Source organism: Phacochoerus africanus, chromosome 14 (assembly GCF_016906955.1).
Source record: "Phacochoerus africanus isolate WHEZ1 chromosome 14, ROS_Pafr_v1, whole genome shotgun sequence".
Classification (NCBI taxonomy): domain Eukaryota; kingdom Metazoa; phylum Chordata; class Mammalia; order Artiodactyla; family Suidae; genus Phacochoerus; species Phacochoerus africanus.
Genome location: NC_062557.1, coordinates 33605856 through 33623496, shown reverse-complemented (window position 1 = coordinate 33623496; position 17641 = coordinate 33605856). Strand labels below are relative to the sequence as shown.

Sequence of the window (17641 nt, the reverse complement as noted above, 5' to 3'; positions counted from 1 at the left end):
AAAGTTACACAATACTTGTCTTTTCGTGACTGGCTTATTTCGCTCAGCCTAGTGTCTAAAGCTTCATCCATTCCACTTATGTACAGATCACGCTGGCTTATCCATCTGTCTGTGGGTGGACACTTGGGTTTTAGCTACTGTGAATGATGCTGCTATGAACATGGGTGAACAAATATCTCCAGTCTCTGCTTTCTTTCTTTTTTTTTTTTATTTTTTTTTTTGTCTTTTGTTGTTGTTGTTATTGTTGTTGTTGTTGCTATTTCTTGGGCCACTCCCTCGGCATATGGAGGTTCCCAGGCTAGGGGTCGAATCGGAGCTGTAGCCACCGGCCTACGCCAGAGCCACAGCAACGCGGGATCTGAGTCTGCAACCTACACCACAGCTCACGGCAACGCCAGATCGTTAACCCACTGAGCAAGGCCAGGGATCGAACCCGCAACCTCATGGTTCCTAGTCGGATTCGTTAACCACTGCGCCACGACGGGAACTCCGACTTTCTTTCTTTTTGTCTTTTTACGGCCGCACCCAAGGCATATGGAGCTTCCCAAGCTAGGGGTTGAATTGGAGCTGTAGCTGCCGGCTGACACCACAGCCACAGCAACGCCAGATCTGAGCAGAGTCTGCAACCTACACCACAGCTCACAGAAACACCGGATCCTTAACCCACTCACTGAGGTCAGGGATCAGACCTACGTCCTCATGATTAATAGTCAGATTAGTTTCTGCTGAGTCACGACGGAAACTCCCAGTCTCTGCTTTCAATTCTTTTGGGGTATATATACTCAGAAGCGAAATTGCTAGCTCATATGGTAATTCTATTTTTAATTTTTTGAGGAACTGTCACACTGTTTTCCATAGTAGCTGTACCATTTTATATCCCCACTGACAAGGCACGCGGGTTCCAATTTCTCCACATCCAGACCAACACCTGTCAATTATGCCTTTTCTTTGGTCTCTGCATTTTTAGGGCCAAACCCGAGGCATGCGGAGATGCCCAGGCTAGGGATCCAATCAGAGCTATAGCCGCCGGCCTACACCACAGCCACAGCCACGCCAGATCCAAGCCATGTCTACGATCTACACCACAGCTCACGGCAACGCCAGATCCTTAACCCACTGAGTGAGGCCAGGGATCAAACCCACATGCTCATGGATACCAGTCGGGTTTGTTAACTGCTGAGCCACAACAAAAACTCCTTAATTATGTCCTTTTTTAAAAAAACAGCAGTCAGCCTAATGGGTGTGAGGTATTGTGAATACTATCTTGACTGCTGCATAGTATTTCAGAGGGAAAAGCTGTAGTTTACTCAGTTATCTTCCTGATGGATATTTAAATTGTCCCCAGTTATAAAGAACAGAACTTGACCATCTTGGTTGTTACACACGGAACTGTGTCCACCTCCCGCCCTGGCCAAATTCGCAAAATTGTGAAGTCAGAGTCTCAGATACTCTCTCAGAATCTGACGGTATTTGGAGATAAATGACATTAAAATGCAGTCGATAGCATGGCTCTTACTTGTACAGCTGATGTCCTTGCAAGAAGAGAAAATCTGGACCGAGCTACAAAGGGAAGACTGAATGAAGATGCAGAGAGAAGGTGGCCACCCCCCCGCCCAAGCCAAGGCGAGGGGCCTCAGAAGAAATCACCTGTCAACACCTCAACCCCAGACTTCTAGCCTTCAGAATTGCGGGAAAATACATTTCTGTCCTTTACGCCACCCAGCCTGTGGGGCTTTGTCATGGCAGCCCCAGCAGATTAATACATTGAGGCTAGGACTTGTCAAAAGCATCAAAGAGAGGAAAATTCCCAAGGCAGCTTCTGTCTCTCTTCTAGTCCCTTTCTCCATCCTTCCAATCATCCTGCAACCCTTCCAGTCATTTTCTAGACTCTCATGATTCACGCTCACGTTCCACGTAGATCTCAGGAAACTCACACTTATCCAACGGGGATTGGACTTGTGTTCCACTCCTTTTTTTTTTTTTTGGTCTTTTTGCCTTTTCTAGGGCTGCTCCCGCGGCATATGGAGGTTCCCAGGCTAGGGGTCCAATCAGAGCTGTAGCCACTGGCCTACACCAGAGGCACAGTAACGCGGGATCCAAGTCTGCAACCTACACCACAGCTCACGGCAACACTGGATCCTTAACCCACTGAGCAAGGCCAGGGATCGAACCCGCCACCTCATGGTTCCTAGTCGGATTCGTTAACCACTGCGCCATGACAGGAACTCCTTCCACTCCTTTTTATTTGCGTTCCAATGCTTTATTTGCACCGCAAAAGACACATCTTTAGTGCAGGTGTTGTCTCAAGTCCACCAGCCATTCACCTGTGGACTGTACCTGGTTTGGCCAGGTGAGCAGCCTCATTCATTCTGTGCCCAAGGTTGGCAGTGAAAATACAATCAACCATGTGCTTTTGAGTGGACAAAACTGTTAGCTAGAGGGCTCCATGCTTGGAGTAATTTTAGCGCGCGCGCGCGTGTGTGTGTGTGTCTGTGTGTGTGTGTGTGTGTGTGTGTAGGACGAGCACTGTTCAGTGGAGCTCAAAGGCTCACAAATGAGCTTGGGGGCCTGAGCGAAGCCAGCTGAGAAAAAGAATCATCGGCTATTCATTCCTCACTCTTCTCAGACGCACATCTCCAATTGGGGGGTGGGGTGGGGGGGAGACACTGGGCGAAGCAATAAAACCAGGTTGAAAATGGTGCCTCCAGACAAATCAAATCCATTTTTCTAGATGCGATCAAAGATAATAGGGGGAAAAGCAAAGTCAAGGTAAGAATGGAAGAGGGGGTAGGCAAGCCAGACACAAACCTCGAAGGGCCTGGTCTAGCTTAAACATCCCTTCTGGAGTCAGGGCCCCCTTGTGTTGCTAAGCAACCGAGCCTGAACAAACAGGCTCCTGGGGCCTTCCCCTTCTGGTCCCCATTTCTGAAGTCAGTTACTGGGAGGCAAATGGCCTTGCATGGTGACTGCTCCTCAGCAGGGAGCTGTCCTCTCTCTCCCGGGCACCAGGCTGAGGTGGGGGGAGGGGGGATGCTTGATTAGAGAGTGGGGTGTCTTCACCAGACCCCTCCCTGGCCAGGCAGGCTTGATGAGCGCCCCCCAGGCACCTGCTGAGGGATACACCACACACTGTCTGCCTCCCCGTGCCCCCCTCAAGCAAAACCACCAGATCAGCTGGTTTGTTTGTACACAGAGCCGTCACACTTGAGCATATGGCATCGCAGACTCAGACCCTGGGCCTTGATAAGGCTTCCACTGCCTGGGGTGCCAGTGGGTGGCGGGTGAAGCCTGCGGGGTATCGCGCAGGTAAATGTGGCATCTGTTTCACATCCATCGCCATATTTTCTAAGACATTTGCCAAGTCCTTCTTTTGAGCTGAAAATGCGGAACAATACGAAAAACAGCCTCCCTTCTGTGTTGGCCGTGTTTTGGGGACTGAAACACAGATCTCCATAGGAAATAAATATTTTGAATTTTTTAAAAAGTATTTTCAACCTCCTCGTCCCTTTCCACCGTGTATAATGGGGCCCCTCTTTTCCTTCCTGCGTCTGCATGTTTTCTGACGCTGCCCTCCCAACGTTCACTCCACCCTGGTGGGCGAGGAGGATCAGTGTATGTTTTGGGGGGCAACCATTGTCGTAAAAAATAAAGAGCCCTCCTCTCCATGGGCCCGTGCACAATGGGCCACGCAAAGCCCTCCTGAATAGATAGAGTGTCAGGGAGAGAGAAAAATTCCATTAACACTTTACAAAATAAAACATCTACGAAGGAGCTAGGGAGGAAAGAGAAAGGGGGGGGGGGATCAATATGGATAAGTCCCGGTGCTTGCAGGGAGAAAAACTTTTCAGCGACGGCAAAACACTTATTAATTCAGAGAAGCCATCAATGCGATGGAAATCTGGCAGAACAGCAAGAGCTGAAACTGGAAGAATTTGAATATACAAAGACTGAATAGAATGAAAAACACGGCTTCCCATACGGGGCTGTTTCCCACGGTGCTATGTGAATCACACAGAAGCGGCTTGTGTGAGCCTCCATCACAGGGATGGGAGGGACACGGTCAAGGTAGCTGGTGTCCAGCCCTGCAGGGAGTGAACGGAAAACTCTGTCCGTTTGTCCATCTGTCTGTCTGTTTCTCTCTCACACACACACACAGACACACACACGGTAGATTAGTTGGCTGTGCAGAGTCACTCACTTCAGCCTGCAGGCCAGGCCTTGTTCACGGAGTTAGAAGAACACTACAGGAGTTCCCGTTGTGGCACAGTGGTTAACGAATCCGACTAGGAACCATGAGGTTGCGGGTTCGATCCCTGCCCTTGCTCAGTGGGTTAGGGATCCGGCGTTGCTGTGAGCTGTGGTGTAGGCTGCAGACGCGGCTCGGATCCCGCGTTGCTGTGGCTCTGGCGTAGGCTGGCAGCTACAGTTCCAATTTGACCCCTAGCCTGGGAACCTCCATATGCCGCGGGAGCGGCCCAAGAAATGGCAAAAAGACAAAAAAAAAAAAAGACGCTACAGAGCCTGGGGGGCGAGGGGGGGGGAGGCGGTGCTGGGCACAGGTAGTTTTCTGACTTGGGGGAGAAAACCCCATTCGCTCTGCTGAAATGACACGGTCCTCCTCAAAATCATCACCGGTATTATTATTTTTTTCTTTTTAGGGACACTTCTGCGGCATATGGAAATTCCCAGGCTAGGGGTCAAACTGCCAGCCTATACCACAGCCACAGCCAAGCCAGATTCCCAGAGTCTGCGACCTCACCTCATAGCACTGCTGGATCCTGAACCCACTGAGTGAGGCCAGGGATCGAACCCATGAGGACATGGATCCTCGTAGGGTTCATTACTGCTGAGGCACAACGGGAACTCTGGGCACTGGGATTTATGCTGTGTTGACAATGCCCTCATCGGCCAGAGAGACTTCTTCATACCAGAGGTGGGGGCCCACAGGCATAGTGGTCCTGGGGGTCCCCAGAGGGAGGGTGCAAGACGGAGAGGAGGTGTTCGAACCTGAGCACAGTCCGTGCCACTTCCTGGCACAGGCCTGGTCTGTCTGGGGAGAAGGAGTTTGTTCCAACCTTGAGATGGGCCTTCTAATAACTTACAGTGGGGGTGGCATCCTCGGTGGTGAATCTTTGTGAATGACACAGCAGGGCAAGTAACTTGTAAGGGAGGTGGCTGGGGAGCCCCCCACCCCAGACATCTGGGTGAGACACCAGAAGGCCCTGAGCACGTGACTATAGCCAGGCTCAGACTAGCCATGACCTCCTCAGCGGGTCAGTCGTGGGTCTCCATGGCCCAAGGGGGCTGGGCAGGGCCTCTCCAACCTCCTCATCAGAATTCCCTGGGAAACCTCTTAAGGGCTGCCCCCAGGCTGCTCCCCAAGCCACCACCTCCCCATCTGATTCAGGAAGCAGCATGTGCATTTCTAATAGGCTCCTGAGTGATGCGGACACAAGCTGCTGGCCTGGGGACCCACTTTCCATGTGCTGTTCTCAGGGATGAGAAACACGAACAAAAGTTAAAGACACTGGACAGAGCTGCTTCTTCCTCTTTACATACACTCAGCGCTCAATATGTGCACCAAATTCTCTCCCGGAGGCAACCAAGGCACGTCAGCATGGCCATGGTCTCCCTCTGCGTTCCCCGTCTCTCGGACACTTAAACTCCAAGATCCTGCAAATGACAACAGCAGAACGCACAATGGAAAAGAGGACAAGAAGAGGGACTCATTGGCAACCAAACTGTCCCCACACCCAATGCAGAAAAAATTGCGGTTCTCCTCGGAGGACAAGAAAACTTTCCTTCTAATGGGTAAACTCCAGCTAATGTCTACACCCTTCAGTCAACTCAGACTTGATTAGAAAATGATTCAAGTGACTTGACTCTGGCGGGACATGTACTCAGTAGGTACACACTAGAGGCAAAGCCTCAGCCTAAGTTCCAAATAAGAGGCAAATGACAGAGGTCCATGGTGTATGGGTTGCATTCATGACCCCATACCCTTTATTCTGTAGTTCTGTAGTTCCTCTTTTTCGACAGAGGCAGAGCCTCTTTCCCCATCCTGTGTACCAGTTCTTGGCTTCCTACGGTCAATAAAAGAGGTGGAGAGACCAGGATGTCTGTTTGGGGCCCGGCCTTATGAGGGTCCATATGTTGCACCTTGCTCTCTCTCTCTCTCTCTCCTCTGCCGTCACCGTGAGAAGGGCATGCCCAGGCTGGCCTGCTGGGGGGCGAGAGACCGTGGGGCAGGGCCAAGTCTCCTTAGTTGCCCCAGGTGAGGCCAGTCTAGATGGGCTGACAGCTGGTCACCCTCCAACCATGCCAGGGAGCCAGCCAGTATCAGCAGAACGGCTCTCAGGGGACGGCAGACTCCAAAAGTAAACACCTACTATCTGCTACTGAGGTTTTGGGGTCGTTTGTTACACAGCACTCTCGTGGCAACAGGTGACTCATACACAGTCCCTGCTCTCAAAAAAAAAAAAAAAAAATTATTTCCTCTCTAAGAAGCTAGGCAGACAGTCTCAAACAACACTCGGCCGTGAACGAAGGCGAGAAAAGGAGTGGAACGTGAGCTGAGCATGAAACGATCAATGCCCCTTTCCAGCAGAATACAGGTAGGAGGGTGTGAAGGGACTGCTTTGCAATCTCACCCGGGAGTGCGGTTGAACCCAGATCCTGGAAACGCCGAGAGAAACCGGCCTCGCGCTGCTCACTAAACGAGCACCATGAAAATCTGCAATAATGAGCACTCGAGTCAGTGGGTGATGCCTCGCTACTCCTAATTCATTTAATGAATGAGCGAACCCTCTTTAGAATGTCTAAAGATGTACTGTGAGCCAGACATCCTTGCTGAGTGAATTCAGAAGCAGCTGAAGATGCCGCCGATCTTGTCCCAGAGGTGAGACTTTTTAGCTCATGGACGGGCCGAAGAGGGACGCTTTCAAGTCACAAAGCCAAGAAGCTCCTTCAAAGAAAGGTCAGCAATGCTGCCTGTGGTTTTGGCTCCCCAAGTACATAGCAGGTGAGTGAAGCTGATTTTTTTTTTTCTTTTTTCTTTTTCTGGTCTCTAGGGCTGCACCCAAGGCATACGGAGGTTCCCAGGTTAGAGGGTCAGATTGGAGCTGAAGCTGCCAGCCACAGCAACAGCAGATCCAAGCCTCGCCTGCGACATACACCGCAGCTCATGCCAACTCTGGATCCTTCATCTACTGATCAAGGCCAGGGATCGAACCCGCATCCTCATGGATCATAGTCAGGTTCCTTACCTCTGAGCCACAATGGGAACTCCACGTGAGGCTGATTTGAGGATATGGGAAACTTGTTCCCAGGAGATGACAAAAGGGGAAAGAATTGCTGATAATAACTCAGAAAGGGATGGGACGCAGCTGAGCATGGCAGGCGGCGTTGCCCAAAGCATGGGCAGGACCTGGGTTTTAATTCCAACTCACTGAGGACACGTCACCTCGATTCTCAGTCCTCAGTTTCTCATCTGTGAAAGGAGGAAACTATATGAGATAGTCACCTGCGATCCATCCATAAAGACCCTGTCTATAAGGCCTCAACGGACCGCAGGGCCTGCTGGGACAACCTCCAGGAGTATCCGGTCCACCACTGGTCCTTCGCAAATTCTCTGGGCTGTGAGGATGTCTCAGAGCTTTGCTGTGGCTGGCCAACACGCCTGGAGAGATTTCTTACCCCACTTGGGATACAAATACACACACACCCACACACCATATGTATTGAGAGCAAAGCAGGAAATGGCACTTCAAATGATCCTTAAATTATCTGGTCAGACACAAGGAGGGAGAGGAAAGGGAGAAGAAGAAAACGCAGCTCTTCAAACTCCCCCAGAACAAATGCCCTTCAATTTCGCTTCCTGCTCCCACTCAAACGCTTCAAGCGTTAGCTTAAATAAACGCCCATAAATGCAATACCGTGATACTCCGGTGGGCAGGGTTTATCAGGCCCGCTTAAGCTCTATAAACTCAAGGCACTCAAGTCACAAGGGTGGAGTGAGTCTCATGTAAGAGGCAGGACGGCCCGGGACAGAGGAGCCTGGCATCCACGCTGGGGCTGGAGGCTGCCTTATCCTGGGATTGCTTCTGCACATAAGAAGGCACAGCTCTGGGATTCTTCTCCAACCAACTTGAACAAAACTCAAATCTACTCCCCGCCCCCCCGCCCCCACCCCCCGGGAGCTCAGTAAGGATGTCTAGTTTATTGAAATGAAACTGCTCAGTATGATCCAGCCTTGCAAAGAGTGGGGACAATCTATCTTTAATCATTGCCCCAAAAGGAAGAATGGAGGAGAAAAGGGAGCAGGCGAGAAAAGCCCATTAATTCATGCTGAAATCTAGATCAGCGGTGTTCAACCTTGACTGCTCACCACATCACCCGAGAAACTTAAAAAAAACTCCCTGCTGCCAGGGGCCCCAGCCTGACCAGGTAAATCGGGGCTCCGGGATGGGGGAGCCTGGCAGAGGAGTGTTTAAAGCTCCCCCAGGGGTCCTGGGGTGCAGCCAAGGCTGAGAACCACTGTTCTAAATGGCTAAATACAGCTGAGCCTTAATCACAGCGTATGTGTGTGGACATAGGCTTTAGCTGGATCTTCGGCTGCCTGAAGACTGGCTGGCTGTCCCCTGCAGAAGTCCAGATCTGGCAGGCCCTTTGCCATGGGTGGCTTTTCAGGGCTCCTCACCAAACTTGGAGCCAAAGTTCTGCCCTGGAAGGAGCTCAGAAGCACCAAAAACTGAACACAGGACTTAAAAAAACGTAAATACATCACTAGGATTTTTTCATCACCGTCTGTGTGCATTCACGCCTGGGAGGCTGCAGCAGCGACGGAGCTGCTCCTGAGTGGTTTTTAGCTGCTGCCTCTAGGCACTTTCTCCTTCATTCCAAGACTCAAAAAATTCTAGTCTGCCTCCACCTAAAAGCTTGTCTATTTTAAGCCACACCCATGCCTTAACCGAGTAACAAGACAGTCTGCTTAGCTTCTCCCAAATATTTCTTGGGTAGTAGAATAGACATAACACAAAATTTGCCATCTTAACATTTTTTTGATAAGCAATTCAGCAGCATTAAGTACCCTTCCTACACCCTTCATAGCAGGCTCCCGAGTCTTACTATGGCTGGAACGTTCTATCCCCATTGGCAAGACTCTGGTTTACTGGCCCTATTTTTTTTTTTTTTCTACTTTCACTTTTTTAATGCTGGTGGGGTCATTCCATTTTCCCATTTAACTCAAACAAAAATAAACCCCAAGGTGCATCCGATGGCAATTAAGAATTTATAAAATGGCCATGTGCCAGGTGGGGTCTCCAAAGGACTCCGTTCTAGAGCATCAGCTATGCTACGTATAAAAGCAGGCAAGACCCCCTGCTCAGGGATGCTGGTTCCATACATAAATATCAGCCTCTAGGCTATGAAATGTCTGCTCCCTCTGAAATAATGATTACTGTAATAGCTACCATTTATAGGAGCTTAACGGGTAATTTGCAAAGCTCATTTAATTATCACAATGGCTCTGAGGTAGATATTATCACACCCATTATATAGGTAAGGAAATTGTGGCTCATGGCGATGAAGTGACTGGCCTAGGCTCACACAGGCAATCAATGGTGGAGCCTAGGATTTAAATCCAGATGCATCCCGACATCTGTTTATTGATCTCCCTTAACTGTGTTCTATTTTTTTGAACCCCTAGAGCTTAGCGTAGCACCCCTGTCTCTTGAGGGAACCAACAAACACAGCCTTCAAACTCTACCAAAAAAGTTAAGAGAGGTGATGCGGTAACCAAGGAGACAGCCGTATATGGCCTCCGGCAGGCTCAGGAGAGGAGGGAACGGTTAGAGAGAGAGGCAAAGGGAAAAGAGAGAGGGTCTGATCTCTTCTTTTTAGATGAACTAATTCAAAAAACCCAGGGCTCTCTTGTCTGCTCCGTGGTCACAGAGCAAGCTGGTGGCAGGGCTGGAACGGGCCGAGGGGTCCCAGACCTCGGTCCAGGACTCAGACCATCTGAGTCTCTGCTGCACAGAAGCCCTAAGGATGCTGAGTGAGCCCCTCTCCCAGGAGCTGTTGGGTAGTGGTGGGTGGTGAGTGCCCAATGCAAAGGACACTCTCCATTATAGATCTGTCAAGTCACTGCCCCACCCTGACACATGCGCGTGTGCACACACACACACACACACCTGATGCAGTTAAGTAGGGAGCTGTGCCCAACGCTGAGCAACTTTCCACTGCAAATGGGTCACAACAAGGGACAGCCACTCATGAAGCCAGCATGTCCTTGGGGAGCAGTCCCCAGGAGGCGCCATCTCAACACAGAGCAAGAGAAGCAAGAGTCTGCCTGTACAACCTCTGGTTGAGGTGCGGGCTCTGGCTGTTCTGGGGGCCCCATCACCCTGGACTGGAGGGCAAGGCAGGAGGCCGAGATTAGAAAGGAGGCTGCGAAGGTGGTGGGAGAAGGACATGGCAAGAGGCTGGGCACGAGCTGCTGGAGACGAAGCAGTTGGTTCCGGCAGGCTTGACAGCTGTCACACGGAAATGGCATCTGGCCTAACGGCCTCTCGTGTGAGGTGCCTTCTCACAGAGGCTCTGCGCTCTGGAAATCCACAGCCCGTGTGCAGCGCTGGTGGTGGGTGCGCGCGTGCATGCAGGCGTGTGAGTATGCGCTGCTGCGGGCAGGGGAGGGCGGGCAGGCTCTCCCCTCCCTCCCCGACCCCCCCCACCAGCCTCTCCCCATCAGGCCTCACCTACCGTGAAAAAGGCCCAAACCTGCCAGCTCCGGAGGAGACAGGCAAATCATTAGTGGAGCACTGATGTGCCGTAACACTCTCTTGCATTCCCATTAAACAAATACTAAACTGCTAATTGCCAAAATAGATCTCCACGACTCTGACCGAACAGGGGAAGGGTTTATAATTACCAAGTGTGAAAATGCACAGCCTGTAAATAACCACCTCATCTGTCCTAATATGGGCTGATATTGATGGGCATGAAATAAACATCAGGACCAAATGGAAAAATCATCCACATCTCCTGTGGCCAATGCAATCTCGAATGGTGACAAGCGTAGCTGCCGACATACGCTCAGAGAGGGGAGAACGGAGCTTTGTAGGCTTGGAGAGTCTAGGTTCCAATCTGGACCTCAGTCCCTTGGGCTTTTTGCAGCTTCTTTCAGCCTGGAAGGCAGGGAGGGTAAATGCTGTGACTTGATCATGGGATGGGGGCTTGTCCACACCTCCGGAAGGTCAGGGCCCTGGTGCACGGTACCTGTGGGTGTGTGACCTTTCAGGACAGGCCTTCAGGCACATTCTATCCTGTCCCCCTAATAGACTGGTTGGCAAGGACAGAATGAGGGAGAATTTTGCCAAGGTGACACTTTATTCATTAACCAATATTTATCCAGGCTCCCCTGTCTGGCCGACGCAGAGAGCTGGTTGCAGAGCACGGAAGAAGAGAAATTGGATTCAAACGAGCCTTGGGCTTTCTTTTTAACTTTTTTTTTGGTCTTTTTGCCTTTTCTAGGGCCGCCTCCCGCGGCATATGGAGGTTCCCAGGCTAGGGGTCGAATCGGAGCTGTAGCCGCCGGCCTAAACCACAGCCACAGCAACATGGGATCTGAGCCGTGTCTGCAGCCTACACCACAGCTCACGGCAACGCCAGATCCTTAACCCACTGAGCGAGGCCAGGGATCGAACCTGCAACCTCATGGTTCCTAGACGGACTCATTAACCACTGTGCCATGACAGAAACTCCCCGAGCCTTGGGCTTTCTGACACTCCCATGGAGGGCCTGCCTACCACTCCACCACTGGGATGGGAGCGGAGTGAGACTGATCTATCAGATTCCAAAGCTGCTCCCCACCACCCCAATTTTGATAGCACCTGGGGAGGGGAAGGTGACCTGCCAGAGGTCACAGAAACCATCCCCCCCTCACTCTCCACCAGCCTGTGATTCTGAGGGATTCGGTGGCGGCAGCGGGGCTTAGAGTGAATGTCTAAAGCTGAGGACGCAGGCTCCATTTGTCTCAGAATCAGTCTTGGGAGTTAGAAGTGACCCAAAGGTCACCTCTCCCCTCCCCACCCGGTGCAGGAATCCCTTCTCCAAGGCTCCTCTGAACCTTTTCTGGAACTTCAAAGACTGGGGCATCTCTGCCCCATCCCTCAGTCGAGCTGCTCAGGCCTCATTTCAGGTGCAGCAGCACTTAGATGCCTGAAATAGCAGCTGCCTCTGATCTGAAGCTCAGTTCTGGCACACAGCAGAATTCTGCAACCGCATGGCATCAGGCACCCGAATCAGGGCACCAAACACTTCCCACCCCAGAGCTTCTCCATGGGGCTCAATGGCATCTCAAGAAGCTCCTGCTCCTTCCCCTTTGGGCCAAGTGAGAGCCAATCTCCTCGGTGCCTTAGTCCCAAAAGTCACCCCCAGGGTCCTGGGTCAAAGACCCCTGGGTTGTTCAAATCAAGCCCTGACCTGAAGACCTCTAGCAAACATGAGCAAAAGGAAGGAAGGTCTGAAGTCCAGACTTTTTTTTTTTTTTTTTTTTTTGCTTTTTAGGGCTGCACCTGGGGCATATGGAGGTTCCCAGGCTAGGGGATGAATCAGAGCCACAGCTGCTGGCCTACACCACAGCCACAGCCGCAGTGGATTCTTAATCCACTGAGCAAGGCCAGGGATCAAACCTGTGTCCTCATGGATACTAGTCGGGTTCGTTTCCGCTGAGCCACAAAGGGAACTCCCCAGATGATTTTTGAAAGAATTTGACATGGTTACCTTTCATTTCCCAGAGCATCTTCAAATAATGGCTAACAGGATGCTGCTGAGGATAAAGTTCACGTGTGGCAACAAGACAGGCTAAAGCACTAGGTCACTCAGTAGATCATAAACATCTGAGCTGGAAAGGATGAAAAAGAGATGCGTCCAGCCCAGTCACTTTACAAAAGAGCAAACGGATATGGAAAAAAAACTGTCCACCGAAAGATGAATGGATTGAGGAGACGTGGTACAGTGGAATACTACTCAGCCATAAAAAAGAACAAAATAATGCCATTTGCAGCAACATGGATGGAACTGAAGAATCTCATACTAAGTGAAGTAAGTCAGAGAGAGAGAGATAAATACCATATGATATCACTTACATCTGGAATCAAATATATGGCACAAGCGAACCTATCTACAGAAAAGAAACAAACTCATGGACTGGGAGAACACATCTGTGGTTGCCGAGGGGGAGGGAGTGAGATGGACTAGGAGTGTGGTGTTAGTAGATGCAATCTATTGTGTTTGGAGAAGATAAGCAATGAGGTCCTGCTGTATATATAGCACAGGGAACTATATATCCAGTCACTTGTGATGGAACATGATAGAGAATAATGTGAGAAAAAGAATGTACATACATGTATAACTGTATGTTATAACTGTTACTTTGCTGTGCAGCAGAAATTGACAGAACATTGTAAAACAACTATGATAAAAATTTTTAAATAAAGTTTTTTAAAATAATAGTGAAAGAATTTTTTTTTTTTTTTAAAAAGAGCAAACTGGCTCTCAGCAATGCTGAGCAAACTGAGCAGTGGAGTCAAAAGGAGCCTGGTAGGGCGTCAGGAGTCCAGAGTTCAAATCCCACCTCGGGCAGAGCTCCCAGTCTCTCCTTGTGTGTAAAGGGGTGAATGACCACAAGCCTTCAACCCCGCCTCGAGAAGCAGAAAGTAAATACCTAACACAGGAAAGCACCGGTCGTGGTGAATGACGGTCCCTTGTTCTTGCCAGGATGCGGCACATACAGCACTTCAAGGAGCATCCGTTAGACAAGGGCTGGATCACGGAGGGAAGGACTTTTGTGTCAATGAAAACAATCAATAAAAAGAATAGAAAAGAGTTTTATTTGAGCCAAATGGAGGACTAGCCCGGAAGCCGGCTTCCCAGATGACGCCGTGAAACTGCTCCAGAGAAGCAGGGTTTTCAGCATAGTTTTATATCTTGTCAGAACAAAGAACATTAAATAAGTCAGGATTACATTTCTTCAAGGCTTAACAAAAAAATTTAAAAAAAAAAAAAAAGAATAGACCAGCATGTACACAGCATGCCAGCACGGCCTTGGTACCTGGGAGGGGAATCTTATCATCAAAAAGAGACCAGCATCAGCATCCTGGGAGAGGGGCATTTAATGTTTGTTTGTTTGTTTATCTTTTTAGGGCTTCACCAGAGGCACATGGAGGTTCCCAGCCTAGGGGCTGAATCGGAGCTGTAGCCGCCAGCCTACACCACAGCAACAGCAACACGAGATCCGAGCCGTGTCTGTGACCTACACCACAGCTCACGGCAACGCCGGATCCTTAACCCACTGAGTGAGGCCAGGGATTGAACCTAGGTCCTCATGGATCCTAGTTAGATTCGTTTCTGCTGAGCCATGATGGGAACTCCTAATATATAGGTATTTATTTATTTATTTATTGTGTTTTTGCCTTTTCTAGAGCCGCCCCCGGGGCATACGGACGTTGCCAGGCTAGGGGGTCTAATCAGAGCTGTAGCCACCGGCCTACACCAGAGACACAGCCATGCAGGATCCGAGCCGCGTCTGCAACCTACACCACAGCTCACGGCAACGCCGGATCCTTAACCCACTGAGTGAGGCCAGGGATTGAACCCGAAACCTAATGGTTCCTAGTCGGATTCGTTAACCACTGCGCCACGACGGGAACGCCCCTAATCTTTATTTTTAAACACGGACCTTCTTTATTTCTGGTCAATGTACCCTCTTCTTGGATAATTAAAGCAAATGCATAATGTACGTTTGATAGAGAAGCCAGAATCACTTCCCCGTGTCTCAGTATGTGGCAATTTCTTTGATCATTTGTGTCCATGACTGAAAATTCTAATTTAGGAAACTCACTGTGGATGATCTCGGGTCACACTCATAAGGGATCTTGCGTTACGCGCTGTGCTGTGAGGGGTTGTATGCAAACAAACCGTATTTTAGAGAGCAAGCGGAATGGCAGAGCCATCCGTGGCGCATCCTGCGGTGGCATATTCCTCGAAATAAAAGGAAACAAACGGCTGCTACTCCACTCAGATGGACCTCGAGGGAACTATGCTTACTGAAAAAGTCAATCTCAAAGGCTTATTCCATACCGCACAATTCTTTTTCTGTAACATTGTCGAAATGACAAAATGATAGTGGTGGAGGACAGATTAGTCATTGCCAGGGGTGGGGGGCGGAGGAAGGGAGGAACGCCTCCAAGAGGGATTTCTTTGGGGTGATGGAACGCTTTTGCATCCTGATTGTGATCATGGTCAAGCAAATCTGCAAAGCAGAGTACGTGTACACACACACACACACACACACGCCTGTTAAAACCAATGATGTACCAGCATCAATTTCCCGGTTTTAACAATGTGCTATGGTCATGGGAGATAGTATCACTCTGGGAAGCTGGGTGACGGGTACCCGAGAGCTCTCTGTACAATGTTTACAACTTTCTGGGAGGCCCAGGGTATTAAAAAAATAAACATTTAAAATAGTAGTTTTTGAAAGCCACAAGGGGGCTCATTCTATCAAGAAACTCAGTGGCAGATCAGTTTACAATGCAAATAAGTATGCCCTAATTTCTCTGGGTTTGAGCAGCATAGGCACCCACAAAGTCCACCTGGAGCAGAAAGATCGAGCCCCTCCCTGCGGCTTCTCTTTGGCACTGGCGCACGCTACGCTGAACCAGTTGTGTGTCACGTGAATATCATATGACCCTGCCCCTGGCTCACCAGCTTCCCTGGTCCTCAGGAAACTTCACAGACAGCCCTGCAAAGCCACAGCACCTGCTAGAGCAACTGATGCCGAAATGACTGCACAGTCACAGCCGGCGGACCGAGTTTCAGAAAGATTTTTGCAGGATAGGGAAAAAAAAAAAAAAACCAATTCAGATAGAAAAGAGCCTCCCATCCAGCGGTTGCTTTTTCAAGCTCTCGAGGCCCCCTCTTTCATGTAGGTTTTCAAACACAGATCTTATGTCTTCAGAGAGATTTCCTACACCAAACTGTTCTTGTGCCAGCTTCTGAGATGCAGAAATGGATTTATCAACACCTCGGGGCTTCTGGCCGCCTGGGGTGGTCTGGGACAAAGTGAGCTCAGGTGTAGAAAGCACGCTCCCCTGACACTGTCGCTGTCCCTCATGCTGTCAGGGGTGGGGTAGCCATGAGGCCTGACAGGTTTTGGGATGTCCTGAAGCCAACCTGAAGGCCCATGTTCCTTCTGGGGACCCCGAGGTCGGACACCTCTGGCCTGAAGGCGGAGTCAAGATCTGACCATGACTCAGATCTTCACAAACGAGTATGGACAGGATAACCCACTTCCTACTTTAATCCCCAAACCACACAACTCCCTAAAGGGGCAAAGAGAAGGGAGAGAGAAAAGCCCTCATCTACCCTTAAAAAAAAAAAAAAAAAATGGACCCATTCAAGCGGCTTCAAGACCCAACAAGCACATTTTTCGTTCATTTATTTCTACATCAACACTCTGAAGGATAAAGATCTTTCTCATTTCGAGAGCTGTCAATTTGCTTTAGAGCCACGTTTTTCATCTGTTTGAGGGAAGGAGGAATTACAAAGCAGGCAAATGAAATAATGCCCCGCCGCCTAACATATTTTGGCAATTCGAATTGGGACCCGGGGAAAAGGAAATTAAAGACGGCTGGGGGGCCCACACCGCACACCTGGGTGGTTCCCGAGGCCCGCCCCTGCCTGCCCTCCACTCGCGACCTCTACGATTTGCTGAGGCCTTCGGCTCGTTGCTGAAAACGGTACTGTTTGCTGCACCCTAATTCCTCAAATCCTGTATACATGGTGCACAACTCATACAATATTTTGCTTTCTGAAGCAGAAAAACCTCTTTGCTTCTGGTAAACTGTCAGGTGCTGTTACTTTAAATACCCCTGCGAAACAGCCCAGAAGCTGGCAGTGCGTTCCTAGATTTACTACCCGTCCCCATAAAAATTAACAGAGACAAATGCTTGCCACACGCCAGACTGTGAGCAATCCTCACCCCATCAAGCCTAAGGGTTCCATTACCACGGAACTTAATAAATAAAAGCCAGCCTTCATCTCCTCCTCTCGCGGGCCTCCTCTGCCAAGGACGATGCCCCATGAAGATTGTTGGTTAATTCATTTACATTTCTTTTTGTTTTTAATTAAATTGCTCCTCAACGGCTCACATCTGTAATTTTCCCCTCTTTTCCCTCCAAGGCTGGGGATTTCTGAGAGAATGACAGAAACGTCCAGGGCCCAGATGCAGCCTCAGCAGACGTCGGATGCTGTGTGGTCCAGAGGACTCTGACAGGTGGGCTGAAAGGAACTGGCCACGGGCTAGGTGAGTCCAGGGGATGGGGCTCCTCTGAGACCCTAAAGGGACCCCGCCCCACCCCCCACCGCCCCAAACCACCAATGTGAAATCAAATGGTGAATGTGAGAAGGGACCCATGGTACTGTCTTTGGCCAAATCCCATCACTTACAGACACCAGGGGAACCTCGGTTTATGAAAGGCAGCAGCACTGGTCTTCTGCCAGTTACGCGTGTGTCCATAAGCAGTGTTACTGGGGCACCTGGACCTGGTGTCCCAGCTCTGCCGATGAGACACGTCTCCGG

The 17641-nt window shown here is 50.0% G+C and overlaps 1 protein-coding gene across 3 annotated transcripts in view; it reads right to left on the bottom strand.

The window, feature by feature from the left end:
• Positions 1–17641, bottom strand: part of MSI2 (musashi RNA binding protein 2) — a 441294-nt gene that overhangs the window by 159877 nt on the left and 263776 nt on the right. The window lies entirely within an intron of this gene.